Genomic DNA, 13,645 nt, shown 5'->3' with positions numbered 1-13,645 from the left:
TGATGTGATCGGGGCCCAGGAGAAGCGTGAGTTCGGGGCCCAGAAGAGGCGAAGGCCCAGGGGCAGCACAGGCTAGCCCACACTGCAATATGTGTACACATTAGGTCCGTGCAGCACAACTGGTCTCCAGTCGTCTTGGTTAATCCTTGCCACTGGACCATGACCTAGCTCTGTCAAGCCCGTGTGGTGGCTGGTGTGCAACGCCCACCACACGTTAAAAAAATCCACGCACAGGCATCTTCCACCCTTTAATGTGTGGTTCAGGACCTGGAATATTAGATCCTTCATTGAAACACCTGCGAACTCATCCCTTTTCGGCGTGGAAGCAAGTCATTCTCGATACGAGGGACTACCTATGATGATGACTTCAAGATGTAATGACACATATAAAAAGTACAGATGCTGGGGCTCCTTGGGGACTTTTTTACTCTTGTTGAGGCTAGCATAAGCAGTTGATGAGGACACGCTTTCGATCTCCTGCAGGGAGTCCCTTGTATGTGAGTTGTAATGTTATAATTGATACCTATATCTCATATACATTGCATGTAAAGGGTTGTGTTTTATTATCTCCTTGAACTTGATTTAACAAAGATTTAATAACAGTGGTTCAAAGTTTCCTAGTCCTCAAACTTGCATTAGAGCAATAGGGATATCGGTCAGTATTATGTAGAAATCCAACAGTGGGCAACCATGTAACTAACAGAAGGAGGAGGATTCATGATTTTCCCTATCCTCAACCTTGGGGCCCAGCATCTGAGTGCAACAGACAGGGCCGAAATATTTGAAAGTGTCTTCAGCCAGAAATGTCATGTAGATGATTCCATTTGGCCTCTTCCCCAAGTTCCCTGCCATCGTAGACGCCAGTGTCCAGTCCGTTTGTTTCAGTCCAAGTGATATTAAGAAGTGGCCGAGTGCACTGGAAACAGCAAAAGCTATGGGCTTTGACAAAATCCTCTGCAGTGCTGAAGACTTGTGCACCAGAAATAGCTGTTCCCCTAGCCATGCTGTTTCAGCTATGACATCAGCTGTGTGGAAGATTGCCCAGATATGTCTGATCCACCAAAACACATGATAAATCTAACCTGGCTACTTCCCAATCAATAAAGTGATGGAAGGAGTAAGACTATAGTTCCATCAAGCGACTTTACTCACCAATAGCTTATTCATCGATGCTCACTTTCGGTTAGGCCAGAACCACTCAGTTGCAGACCAGCTTTAACCCAGTTATGGACATGAGCCAAATACCAGAGGAATGGTGAGAGTATAACTTAACATCAATGCAGCATTTGACTGAGTATGGCTAGTATGAGTCGTCTCCTACAGAAACTGAAGTTAATGGAAGTCAAAGGTAAAATTCTCCTGTGGCTACTGTCATACCTGCCACAAAGGAAGAAGGTTGTTGTTGTCAGAGGCCAACCTCAGGATACCACTGCAGGAGTTTTACAAAGAAATGTCATTGGCCTAACCATCTTTAGCTGCTTCAACAATAACCTTCGTAATGAAGGAGCTCATGCCAGCCTACAGCAGGGACTGGATAACATTCAGGCGTGGGCTGAGAAATGGCAGCTAACATTCGCAACACATAAATGCCAGGTAATGAGTCTCCAGCCATCATTGGGGTCACCAGAAGCTTGACTGGATCAGTCACCATGGCTACAAGGCAAGGGCAGAGGCTGGGTACTCTACAACAAGTTACTCAATTCTTGACCCATCAAAGCCTCTCTGTCATCTACAAACTCAAGGCATGTGATGAAATACACATTACAAAGCTGGATGGGTGCAGTTTCAACAACACTCAAAAAGCTCAACAAGAGCCAGGACAGAGTAGTTTGCCTGATCAGTGCCCCTACCACTGGACTCAGTATGCCAGCGTATTGTGGCTGCAGTATGTACAATGTACAGCAATGTAGCAACTCATCATTGTTACTTTGACAGTACCTCCTCCCTCTGTTGCAATCTCTTTGAGCAGCAATGTTGTGGGAACACAACCACCTCCAACTTCCCCCCCCAAGCCACATGCCACCCTGACTTGAACATATATCGACATTTCTTTATATTGTTGCTGGGTCAATATCCTGGAATTCGCTACCTAACATAATTGTGAAAGCACCTTCGCCACAAGGACCTCAGAGGCCCAAGGAGGGCCCACCATCACCTTCTCAGGGTAACTAGGGAAATGTGGCCTTGCCAGCATTGCCCACATCCTGAAAATAATTTTTTTTTAAAGTTGATTTCAATGGAAAAGCGAATTGGCCAAGCGTAAAGAAGGCTGCCGATTTTCTATCGCCCATTTTGTGCTACAGCCCAAACCAAACTCTCCACAGCCTGGCAGGAAATGGATAGGATTGGATCGCCTGCTTGTCTTACACCCCACCCAATTTTACTTTCCATCAAAATCAATGAAATTAAAATCCGGCAGGGTGTAAAACAGGCAGCTGATCTGATCCCATCAGTTTCTGGATCAGATAAATTCATCCTAACCCTTAATTTAACCCTAAACCAACCCCGAATCTTGTTCCTTCATTGGCTGTAAAGTGCTTTGGGACGTCCTGAGGCCATATAAATACAAGTCATTCTTTTTCTAATGACCCAATCAACTAATTGCGATACTGAAACTGAATGGAAAAAGTCAGCCCAAAGAAAAGCGTTTGCGCAAGAATGATTGTGCCTTATAATGTCCCTGTGAGATTCTTAGGGTTGAGGTCCCCTGCTTGATACAGAGGAACATCATGATGTGCCACAGTTGCTCTCGTGCACTTCTTTATGCAGGCTTTTGCACTAAGTTTCAGAATCGCCAATCACCAAAGAGGGCCCCTGTGGGAAAAAAAAGTACATTAAGCCACCTGTTACTATGCCCTGGTTGCAAAGATTGCATTCATCTATTAGCTTTCATCTATAATCAAAGGACATTTTAGATGCACATTTGTAAATTGCAGCAATCCTGCTGTCGATGAGAAACTCCATGTTTCAGAGCAGAATGTACAGCATTGCAATGCCCTCTAGTGGCGTAAGGTCTCATGTGATAGTTCAGCTCTGCATGGGACTATTTGGTAATCCAAGGGGAGACTTTCAATTTGGGCATCGAACGGGTGCGATCTCGGCACTGCCCAACAGTCGGGAGGCCTGAACCACCTTCAGGTTTCGGCATCATTACATTTTTGTCAGCAAGCTGCGGGCATCAAACAGGTTCTGCAACTTGCTGGTCTCCCGAGGCAAAATATTGGCCAACTGCAGCACGCAGCCAGCTGACAAGAATTTAATGATCGAGGGTGGGAGCAGATGGCATGGGGAGGAGGAGGCAAGTGGTGGTGAGAGCAGGCTGGCAGCAGGCTGGAAGATTTTTGTGGGGCCCAGAGCAACACCCTGGCTCTTCCTGGCCCCACAAAAATCTTAAACTTACTTTACAGTGTCAGCTGTGGCTCAGAAGGTTGTGGGTTCAAGTCCCACTCCAGGGACTTGAACACATAAATCTAAGCTAACACTCCAGTGCAGTGCTGAGGGAGTGTTGCACTGTTGGACGTGCTGTCTTTCAGATGAGACGTTAAACCGAGGCCCCGTCTACTCTCTCAGGTGGATGTAAAAGATCCCATGGCACTATCTCGAAGAAGAACAGCGGAGTTATCCTTGGTGTCCTGGAGTAGCGCGAGTCCGGGGTGGGTGGAGAGGCCTATAAAGGCCCAACGTCGGAGGAAGAGCGGAAGTTCGAGCAGCGCGAGTCCGGGGTGCGTGGTGAGGCCTATAAAGGCCCAACGTCGGAGGAAGAGCGGAAGTTCGAGCAGCGCGAGTCCGGGGTGGGTGGAGAGGCCTATAAAGGCCCAACGTCGGAGGAAGAGCGGAAGTTCGAGCAGCGCGAGTCCAGGGTGCGTGGTGAGGCCTATAAAGGCCCAGCTTGTACAGCTCCAGCCGGGAGAAAAAGCAAAAAAGTAGAAAGAAATGAAAAGATGACGTCACAGCCAAAGGGATAAGTGATTGGCTGGTGATTGGTGAGTAGCTTTTCTTTTTCTTTTTTATATCAGTAAGTAAACCGTTAACATTGTTGTCTTTTTCTTTTTTATATCAGTAAGTAACCTGTTAACATTGTTGTTGCCAAATTAAGTGTATCTAAGGGTTAAGTCATGGCAGGAGTGTTAATAATGATTCTTTTTCCCTCAATCTGTTTCAGCGAATAAACTGACATGAACACCAAAGCAGCTTATAACGAAGCAGTCTTTATTATTTGTTTCACCGGCCGGGACTTATCAGAACAAAGGAACTCTCTCCCTTCAGAGTGCGCTCACTTCCCTCGGACAAGTCCCGTTACAATGTAGGGGCGCAACGGTTATACACTTTTGGTACGTAATACAATTGAGGGACATTCAGTTCACCCTATCCTTTGTGATCCCTCCTTCCCTTTGTCCACTCATGAGCCGACACCTGGCCTTCATTGCCCAATTAGATACGGGCAAGTGGTTATAGCAACTGTTTTGCACAAAGAGCTTTTTCTCATTCCTTCCTTTGTTCACTTCACTGTCTCCATTGCTATATGTTTTCACACATTCTCAGGAGAGCTCGGTCACGTGATATGCTCCTCCTGTACCATGTGGGAACTCAGGGACACTTCCGGTGTCCCTGACGACCACGTGTGCGGAAAGTGTATCCGCCTCCAGCTCCTGACGGACCGCGTTGTGGATTTGGAGCTGAGGGTGGATTCACTCTGGAGCATCCACGATGCTGAGAATGACGTGAGTAGCACATGTAGCAAGTTGGTCTTACCGCAGGTGAAGGGTCCATAGCCAGCTAGGGAATGGAAGACCAGCAGGAAGAGCAGTGCAAGGAAGGTAGTGCAGGGGAACCCTGCGGTCATCCCCCTGCAAAACAGATACACTGCTTTGAGTACTGTAGAGGGGGATGAATCATCAGGGGAGGGCAGCAGCAGCCAAGTTCATGGCACCGTGGTTGGCTCTGTTGCACAGGAGGGCAGGAAAAAGAGTGGGAGAGCGACAGTGATAGGGGATTCAATTGTAAGGGGAATAGATAGGCGTTTCTGCGGCCGCACCCAAGACTCCAGGATGATATGTTTTCTCCCTGGTGCAAGGGTCAAGGATGTCTCAGAGCGGGTACAGGACATTCTGAAAAGGGAGGGAGAACAGCCAGTTGTCGTGGTGCACATTGGTACCAACGACATAGATAAAAAAAGGGATGAGGTCCTACGAGACGAATTTAAGGAGCTAAGAACCAAATTAAAAAGTAGGACCTCAAAAGTAGTAATCTCGGGATTGCTACCAGTGCCACGTGCTAGTCAGAGTAGGAATCGCAGGATAGCTCAGATGAATACGTGGCTTGAGCAGTGGTGCAGCAGGGAGGGATTCAAATTCCTGGGGCATTAGAACCGGTTCTGGGGGAGGTGGGACCAGTACAAACTGGACGGTCTGCACCTGGGCTAGTGCTGTTGGGGAGGTGTTAAACTAATATGGCAGGGGGATGGGAACCAATGCAGGGAGACAGAGGGAAACAAAATTGAGACAGAAGCAAAAGACAGAAAGGAGATGAGTAAAAGTGAAGGGCAGAGAAACCCAAGGCAAAAAACAAAAAGGGCCAATGTACAGTAAAATTCTAAAGGGTCAAAGTGTAATAAAAAGGCAAGCCTGAAAGTTCGGTGCCTCAATGCGAGGAGTATTCGGAACCCAGGAGAGGGCTCTGAGCTGGTTAGAGTGGGTGAGAGCGCAGATGAACAGGACCCCAAGAAAGAATGCAAAGGGCAGGAGGCAACAGAGCAGCGTAGTACTGGGGTAAGTGTAAACCACAAGGTGATAGGAAGGGACAATATGTATGAATATAAAGGGGCTGCAGGACGGGTGTAAGGCGTTTTCAGGGAGTGTTGTTGTGCCTTGGGTGTCTCTCTCTGGGCTTCTGCCCTCACAGCTTATGCCTGGCCTGTGAGGTACCCTGAGTGCTGCAAGAGCACCCCTGGAGAGACTATGTCCACAGCTTATGAAGGGGGTTTTGAGACTCGTGCGTCCCCACAGCTTATGCCTAGCCTGTGAGGCACCTGTGAGTGTCAAACACTCCTAACCCCTTCTTCCCTAGCCTGTGACACACAGTTGAGCGTTTTCGAGGCGCTCCTAGCTTCCCTTACGCTGTTCTGACATAAGACTCACGATCAGGCGATGTAATACAATAGAACTGAGACAAGGTGATTCCAAGAGGAACTTAGGCTTCCAATTTATTTGACAAGGTGTATCTCAACAAACAGCAATACACCAACAAAACAATCCCCCTAAATCCCACTAAACGGACACAACGAAAATCTTTACACAAGTTTAGCAGTACAATGCCCAACCTCCCACCTTTCCTGGCCTAACTGAGTTGGGAGTTCCGGGGACCAGAGGTTATACTCACTACTGTGCCTTCTGCAGTCTGGTGGTTTGTTTCTTCTATCTTCGGTGTCTTCGGACACTGGTTTTCCTTCAGTGTTGAGAGGCTTGCTGGTTGTTGGATCACGAGAGCAGGGAACCACCCACACTAAGTCAGAAACCCCTTTTTATATCCAGATTATCCAGTCCGCCTCTCCTGCTGAAATCAATTCATCCCATTGGTGGGCTTTGAGATTTTGAGAAATGCAGCAGCTTTAGATTATTGCGGGTTTTTTCCACTGATGTTAACCTACTCAAGGTTTGAGTGGGTGTTGATTGCGTTGGCCTCCTGTAGCCATTGTGTAGGCCCTTGGGTTGTTTTGGGTTCCCTCGTTTCTGAAGGTCTGCATAATTTTCCTCCAATTCAGTTTTTCTAATCTACTCAAGATTTGAGTAGGTGTTAATTGGGTTGGCCTCCTGTAGCCATTGTGTAGGCCCTTGGTTTGTTTTGGGTTTCCTAGTTTTCTGAAGGTCTGCATAATTTCCTTCCATAGTGTAAACATGGGGAAGACAATAGCCCGATAATGGCTGTGAGTCAGTCCCACAGTTTTCGAGCATGTGCTCTCCCATTGGCTTGAAAGCCCCATGCTTCGGGCTGACTCTGTCCCACCATTGGCTCTCCGGTGTCCTCCCCCGTCCAATCACTGCTCTGCCAATGTCAAACCGTCTTGGTTTCAATTCACAGCACAGACCGATCCCACAGCCCTTTTCCTTCTGGGTAAAATGAGGGGGTTTTCGTCCTCCCCTACAGGGGTCAAAACTAAAAATCATGGTTTAAAAACTAGTATTAAAACACTCAACCTAAACGCACGCAGCATTCGAAATAAAGTAAATGAGTTGACGGCACAAATCATTACAAATGGGTATGATTTGGTGGCCATTACAGAAACGTGGTTGCAGGGTGGCCAAGACTGGGAATTAAACATTCAGGGATATCTGACAATTCGGAAGGATAGACAAGAAGGGAAAGGAGGTGGGGTAGCTCTGTTAATAAAGGATGATATCAGGGCAGTTGTGAGAGATGATATTGACTCCAATGAACAAAATGTTGAATCATTGTGGGTGGAGATTAGAGATAGTAAGGGGAAAAAGTCACTGGTGGGCATAGTTTATAGGCCCCCAAATAATAACTTCACGGTGGGGCGGACAATAATTAAGGGAATAATAGAGGCATGTGAAAAAGGAACGGCAGTAATCATGGGGGATTTTTAACCTACATATCGATTGGTCAAATCAAATCGCACGGGGTAGCCTGGAGGAGGAATTCATAGAATGAATATGGGATTGTTTCTTAGAACAGTATGTTACAGAACCTACAAGGGAGCAAGCTATCTTAGATCTGGTCCTGTGTAATGAGACAGGAATAATAAACGATCTCCAAGTAAAAGATCCTCTCGGAATGAGTGATCACAGTATGGTTGAATTTGTAATACAGATTGAGGGTGAGGAAGTAGTGTCTCAAACGAGCGTACTATGCTTAAACAAAGGGGACTACAGTGGGATGAGGGCAGAGTTGGCTAAAGTAGACTGGGAACACAGACTAAACGGTGGCACAATTGAGGAACAGTGGAGGACTTTTAAGGAGCTCTTTCATAGTGCTCAACAAAAATCTATTCCAGTGAAAAAGAAGGGCGGTAAGAGAAGGGATAACCAGCCGTGGATAACCAAGGAAATAAAGGAGAGTATCAAATTAAAAACCAATGCGTATAAGGTGGCCAAGGTTAGTGAGAAACTAGAAGATTGGGAAAATTTTAAACGACAGCAAAGAATGACTAAGAAAGCAATAAAAAAAGGAAAGATAGATTACGAAAGTAAACTTGCGCAAAACATAAAACCAGATAGTAAAAGCTTTTACCGATATATAAAACGGAAGAGAGTGACTAAAGTAAATGTTGGTCCCTTAGAAGATGAGAAGGGGGATTTAATAATGGGAAATGTGGAAATGGCTGAGACCTTAAACAATTATTTTGCTTCTGTCTTCACAGTGGAAGTCACAAAAACCATGCCAAAAATTGCTGGTCACGGGAATGTGGGAAGGGAGGACCTTGAGACAATCACTATCACTAGGGAGGTAGTGCTGGACATGCTAATGGGACTCAAGGTAGACAAGTCCCCAGGTCCTGATGAAATGCATCCCAGGGTATTAAAAGAGATGGCGGAAGTTATAGCAGATGCATTCGTTATAATCTACCAAAATTCTCTGGACTCTGGGGAGGTACCAGCGGATTGGAAAGCAGCTAATGTAACGCCTCTGTTTAAAAAAGGGGGCAGACAAAAGGCAGGTAACTATAGGCCGGTTAGTTTAACATCTGTAGTGGGGAAAATGCTTGAAGCTATCATTAAGGAAGAAATAGCGGGACATCTAGATAGGAATAGTGCAATCAAGCATACGCAACATGGATTCATGAAGGGGAAATCATGTTTAACTAATTTACTGGAATTCTTTGAGGATATAACGAGCATGGTGGATAGAGGTATACCGATGGATGTGGTGTATTTAGATTTCCAAAAGGCATTCGATAAGGTGCCACACAAAAGGTTACTGCAGAAGATAAAGGTACGTGGAGTCAGAGGAAATGTATTAGCATGGATAGAGAATTGGCTGGCTAACAGAAAGCAGAGAGTCGGGATACATGGGTCCTTTTCGGGTTGGAAATCGGTGGTTAGTGGTGTGCCACAGGGAGCGGTGCTGGGACCACAACTGTTTACAATATACATAGATGACCTGGAAGAGGGGACAGAGTGTAGTGTAACAAAATTTGCAGATGACACAAAGATTAGTGGGAAAATGGGTTGTGTAGAGGACACAGAGAGGCTACAAAGAGATTTAGATAGGTTAAGCGAATGGGCTAAGGTTTGGCAGATGGAATACAATGTCGGAAAATGTGAGGTCATCCACCTTGGGGAAAATAAAAACAGTAAAAGAGAATATTATTTGAATGGGGAGAAATTACAACATGCTGTGGTGCAGAGGGACCTGGGGGTCCTTGTGCATGAATCCCAAAAAGTTAGTTTGCAGGTGCAGCAGGTAATCAGGAAGGCGAATGGAATGTTGGCCTTCATTGCGAGAGGGATGGAGTACAAAAGCACGGAGGTCCTGCTGCAACTGTACAGGGTATTGGTGAGGCCGCACCTGGAGTACTGCGTGCAGTTTTGGTCACCTTACTTAAGGAAGGATATACTGGCTTTGGAGGGTTACAGAGACGATTCACTAGGCTGATTCCGGAGATGAGGGGGTTACCTTATGATGATAGATTGAGTAGACTGGGTCTTTACTCGTTGGAGTTCAGAAGGATGAGGGGTGATCTTATTGAAACATTTAAAATAATGAAAAGGATAGACAAGATAGAGGCAGAGAGGTTGTTTCCACTGGTCGGGGAGACTAGAACTAGGGGGCACAGCCTCAAAATACGGGGGAGTCAATTTAAAACCGAGTTGAGAAAGAATTTCTTCTCCCAGAGGGTTGTGAATCTGTGGAATTCTCTGCCCAAGGAAGCAGTTGAGGCTAGCTCATTGAATGTATTCAAATCACAGATAGATAGATTTTTAACCAATAAGGGAATTAAGGGTTATGGGGAGTGGGCGGGTAAGTGGAGCTGAGTCCACGGCCAGATCAACCATGATCTTTTTGAATGGTGGAGCAGGCTCGAGGGGCTAGATGGCCTACTCCTGTTCCTAATTCTTATGTTCTTATGTTCAATATTTATCCCTCAATCAACATAACAAAAACAGATTATCTGGTCATTATCACATTGCTGTTTGTGGGAGTTTGCACACAAATTGGTTGCCACGTTTCCTACATTATAACAGTGACTACACTTCAAAAGCACTTAATTGGCTGTAAAGCTCTTTGAGACGTCCAGAAGTCGTCTATATAAATGGAAGTCTTATTTTTTTCTTTCTTTTCGGAGAGGCCTCCAGTGGTGCCTTTAAGGACGGCCATTTCCCATTGAAAGTTGTAACAAGCATAGGATCCTGATTTGCATAACTAAAGAGCTTCTTGCCTGTTTTGGGCGGGAGTGCTGGTTGGCACCCATTTAAAAGCTGATTCAGGCAGGCAAACAGGCACACAGGATCCCCACCAGGCTTTCAACCCTCCGGTCACCTGTTTTTCAAGAGGAGAGGGTGGACCTGGTCGGCTGGTTCCCCGAGCAGACTGTCGAACTCGTCTGGCAGAACGTCTCATCGCCAGAGCTTACAGACAAGCACCAAGACGTAGCTTGGTTGGCGGTGAGAAGGGCCCTACCCATCAGATCCTTCATACACAGCCGGGGTTTCAGAGACACGGCACTCTGCCCCCGAGTTGGCTGTGGTGCGGACGAGACTGTCATCCATCTCCTTCGGGATTGCCCCTTTGCAAGGCAGGTCTGGAATGAGATCCCCCGAGTTGGCTGTGGTGCGGACGAGACTGTCATCCATCTCCTTCAGGATTGCCCCTTTGCAAGGCAGGTCTGGAAGGAGATGCAGTGGTTGCTGTCGAGGTTCATCCCAAGCAGCTCCGTAACACAGGACTCTGTGCCCTCCGAGCTGTTCCCAGGGACACACACCGAGACAGACATCATCTGCTGCTGGAGGGCTGTCAACTCGGTGAAAGACGCACTTTGGTCTTGCCGAAACTTGCTGGTCTTCCAGAGCAAGGAGATGTCCAAGTCTGCGTGTTGCAGACTGGCGCAATCCAAGATCCAGGAGTACGTGCTGAGGGACACACTAAAAATTGGTGCAGACGCTGCAAAATCACGGTGGGGAAGAGCCACAGTTTAAAGCCCTTCCGCCACGATAAACCCAGGGGCTGGAATCAGTATAAAACTCCCCTCGGGCTGTACTTGTAAACTTTTTGTATACATAGAGCACCATGATCTGAAAAAACCTATGCAGTACCATGTATAATGCAAGTTCTGTATGTTGCAAAGAAATGTAACTGTACCCTCACCCATTCCGTGTACCGTATAGTGCCACTAGTAAAGTAATTTGATGACTGTATTACAATGTATCCTGGATTGTACTGAAATGTACTTGAAATGTAAAGCAAGCAAATGTATTGAACGGAACTGCCGTTAGCATCCAAATGTATTGTATGGAATTGCTGACCGCATGCAAATGTACTGAACTACCTTCCAATGTATTGTGCAAATTTTTATATGAATAAAGTATATTTTGAAATTTTTAAAAAACTGTTTTTCAGATGCGAAACAGCTGGGCAGGAGTTGAAAGTATTCGCCCCACCCTCCCCACCCAGCATCTAATATTAACAAGTCATTGCTCAAAAGGTGCACACTTGTAATCTGGTGCGTTCTGAAGCCTCAATTTTCTTAATGATTTCTCTCCTAGTTTGCAACATTAGGGTCCAGTTCCATTATAGTGGCCCCACAGTACTTCTGACCCAAGCCATCATTTTGGCAAAGCTGGTAAACTATACATCTGTGGAAGGCAATATAAGGACTGATTCTTCAATCGGAGGTGATGTTGATCGCACTGACTGAACTGCTGGGTATATCCGTGCAGTTTTAGATGCCCTCACACCTCGCCTGATTCACTGGGATCAGTCTATTTCCTCTTAATATGCTCCCTGCACCGCTTGATCCGCGAGCTCTCAGGCCACAGACCTGCAGAGGGATGAATACTCGATGTGCAAGGATCAAGGGCGGCTGTCTTAAATTAAAAGGAATGCCACCACTTAAAGGTAAGTGGCCACATGGGAGGGGAAAAAACATTCTGAATATAGTATTAAAGCATTTGACAGCCTTTCCAAAGGCTATATATAAAATGCAATTACAGAGGTTGTTTTAGAGGTGTAGAGGTTATAAAGATGTAGAAGGTTTAGACAGAGTAAATAAAGAGAAACCATTTCCAGTGGCTGAAGGGTTGCTAACCAGAGGGCACAGATTTAAGATGATTGGAAAAAGAACCAGAGGTGACATGAGGAAAAACTTTGTTAGGATTTGGAATGCACTGGCTGATGGATACAGATTCAGTAGTAGCCTTCAAAAGGAAATTTGATAAATACTTGAAGGAGAAAAATTGTAGGTTTACGGGGAAAGAACAGGGACGTGGGAGTAACTGGATTGCTGTTCAAAGAGCTGGTGCAGACTTGATTGGCCAAATGGTCTCCTTCCATGCTCTCCTATTCGATAATTTTATGAAAAACGGAAGAGGAGAATGAATCTAATTTAAAGGCCCAAAAGGGATTCTAAGGGCAGGTTGGAGAGTAGTGCATCCCCAAATCTCATGTTTGATAGTAGGGAAAATTACCCTGCTGTGCATTAGGAGGTTACAAGGAATCTTGCAATGATTGGCACTTCAGTGCACCATGACTGGCAGGAAGTAGTGGCCAACTGTCCACTGTATCTGCAATACCTAGAAACGGATGCAGGAGAACATGGCACACTTTAAGGGATCTGCCAAGATAAGACTAACCAATAGTGCTATATAGCACAAGCCACAAAATGTGCTGGTGTGAGTTGATTAATACAGTAAACCCACATTTGTTCCCATCTTTGGCCTTGTGGCATTACTGATTTACATTTGACTCTCTAAATTTAATTCAACTGAGGATAAAGCTGCATCATATGGCAATTAATTCCCAGTGCCTCCGTTGTTTCTTTCAGTCAGATACTTAGTAAATCAAAGTCCTAAAATGTGAAAAAAATTTCCTGCACCAACTTCTCTGCAGTAACCGTAGGGTTTTCCTGCCTGCTGGGGAACATCTGCACCATTTGGAGAAGAAGTCAATGATCGCCACCAGAAAGGTAAGTGTTTTAAAGTGTGCTTCCCGACTCCACAATTACATAGAATTTACAGTACAGAAACAGGCCATTTGGCCCAACTGGTCTGTGCCAGTGTTTATGCTCCACCACAGCCTTCTCCGACCCTACTTCATTTAACCTCAATCCTCATAAGCACATCTCCCCCCGCCCCCGCCCCCCCCCCCCCCCCCACCTCTCCTGATAGTTACCTCCTGGCAAGGCAAGCAGCCCGATATTTTTGTTATTGGAATGCACAATCTGCCTTTGGGGGCATGACAGGAGACGGCAGTTCACGCAGAAAGTGTTACTAAGGTGCTAGGACCAATTTCAGGCCAGCCTCAGGCCTCAGGGTTGGGGTGTGGCTGTCGGGGCTTACCTTGCAATTTTTTCAGCTATTCATTACTCTGGATTGGATCTGATAGGTCCTGATTAGGATAACTCACAGTCGAAAATTTCTTTCCCTAAATTGACCTTGGTTTTAACAGTTTTTCTGCCTCTCCCAGGAGATCA

Source organism: Pristiophorus japonicus, chromosome 1, assembly GCF_044704955.1.
Source record: "Pristiophorus japonicus isolate sPriJap1 chromosome 1, sPriJap1.hap1, whole genome shotgun sequence".
Taxonomy (NCBI): domain Eukaryota; kingdom Metazoa; phylum Chordata; class Chondrichthyes; family Pristiophoridae; genus Pristiophorus; species Pristiophorus japonicus.
The sequence above is the reverse complement of the archived record's forward strand: the minus strand, read 5'-3'. Positions refer to the sequence as shown.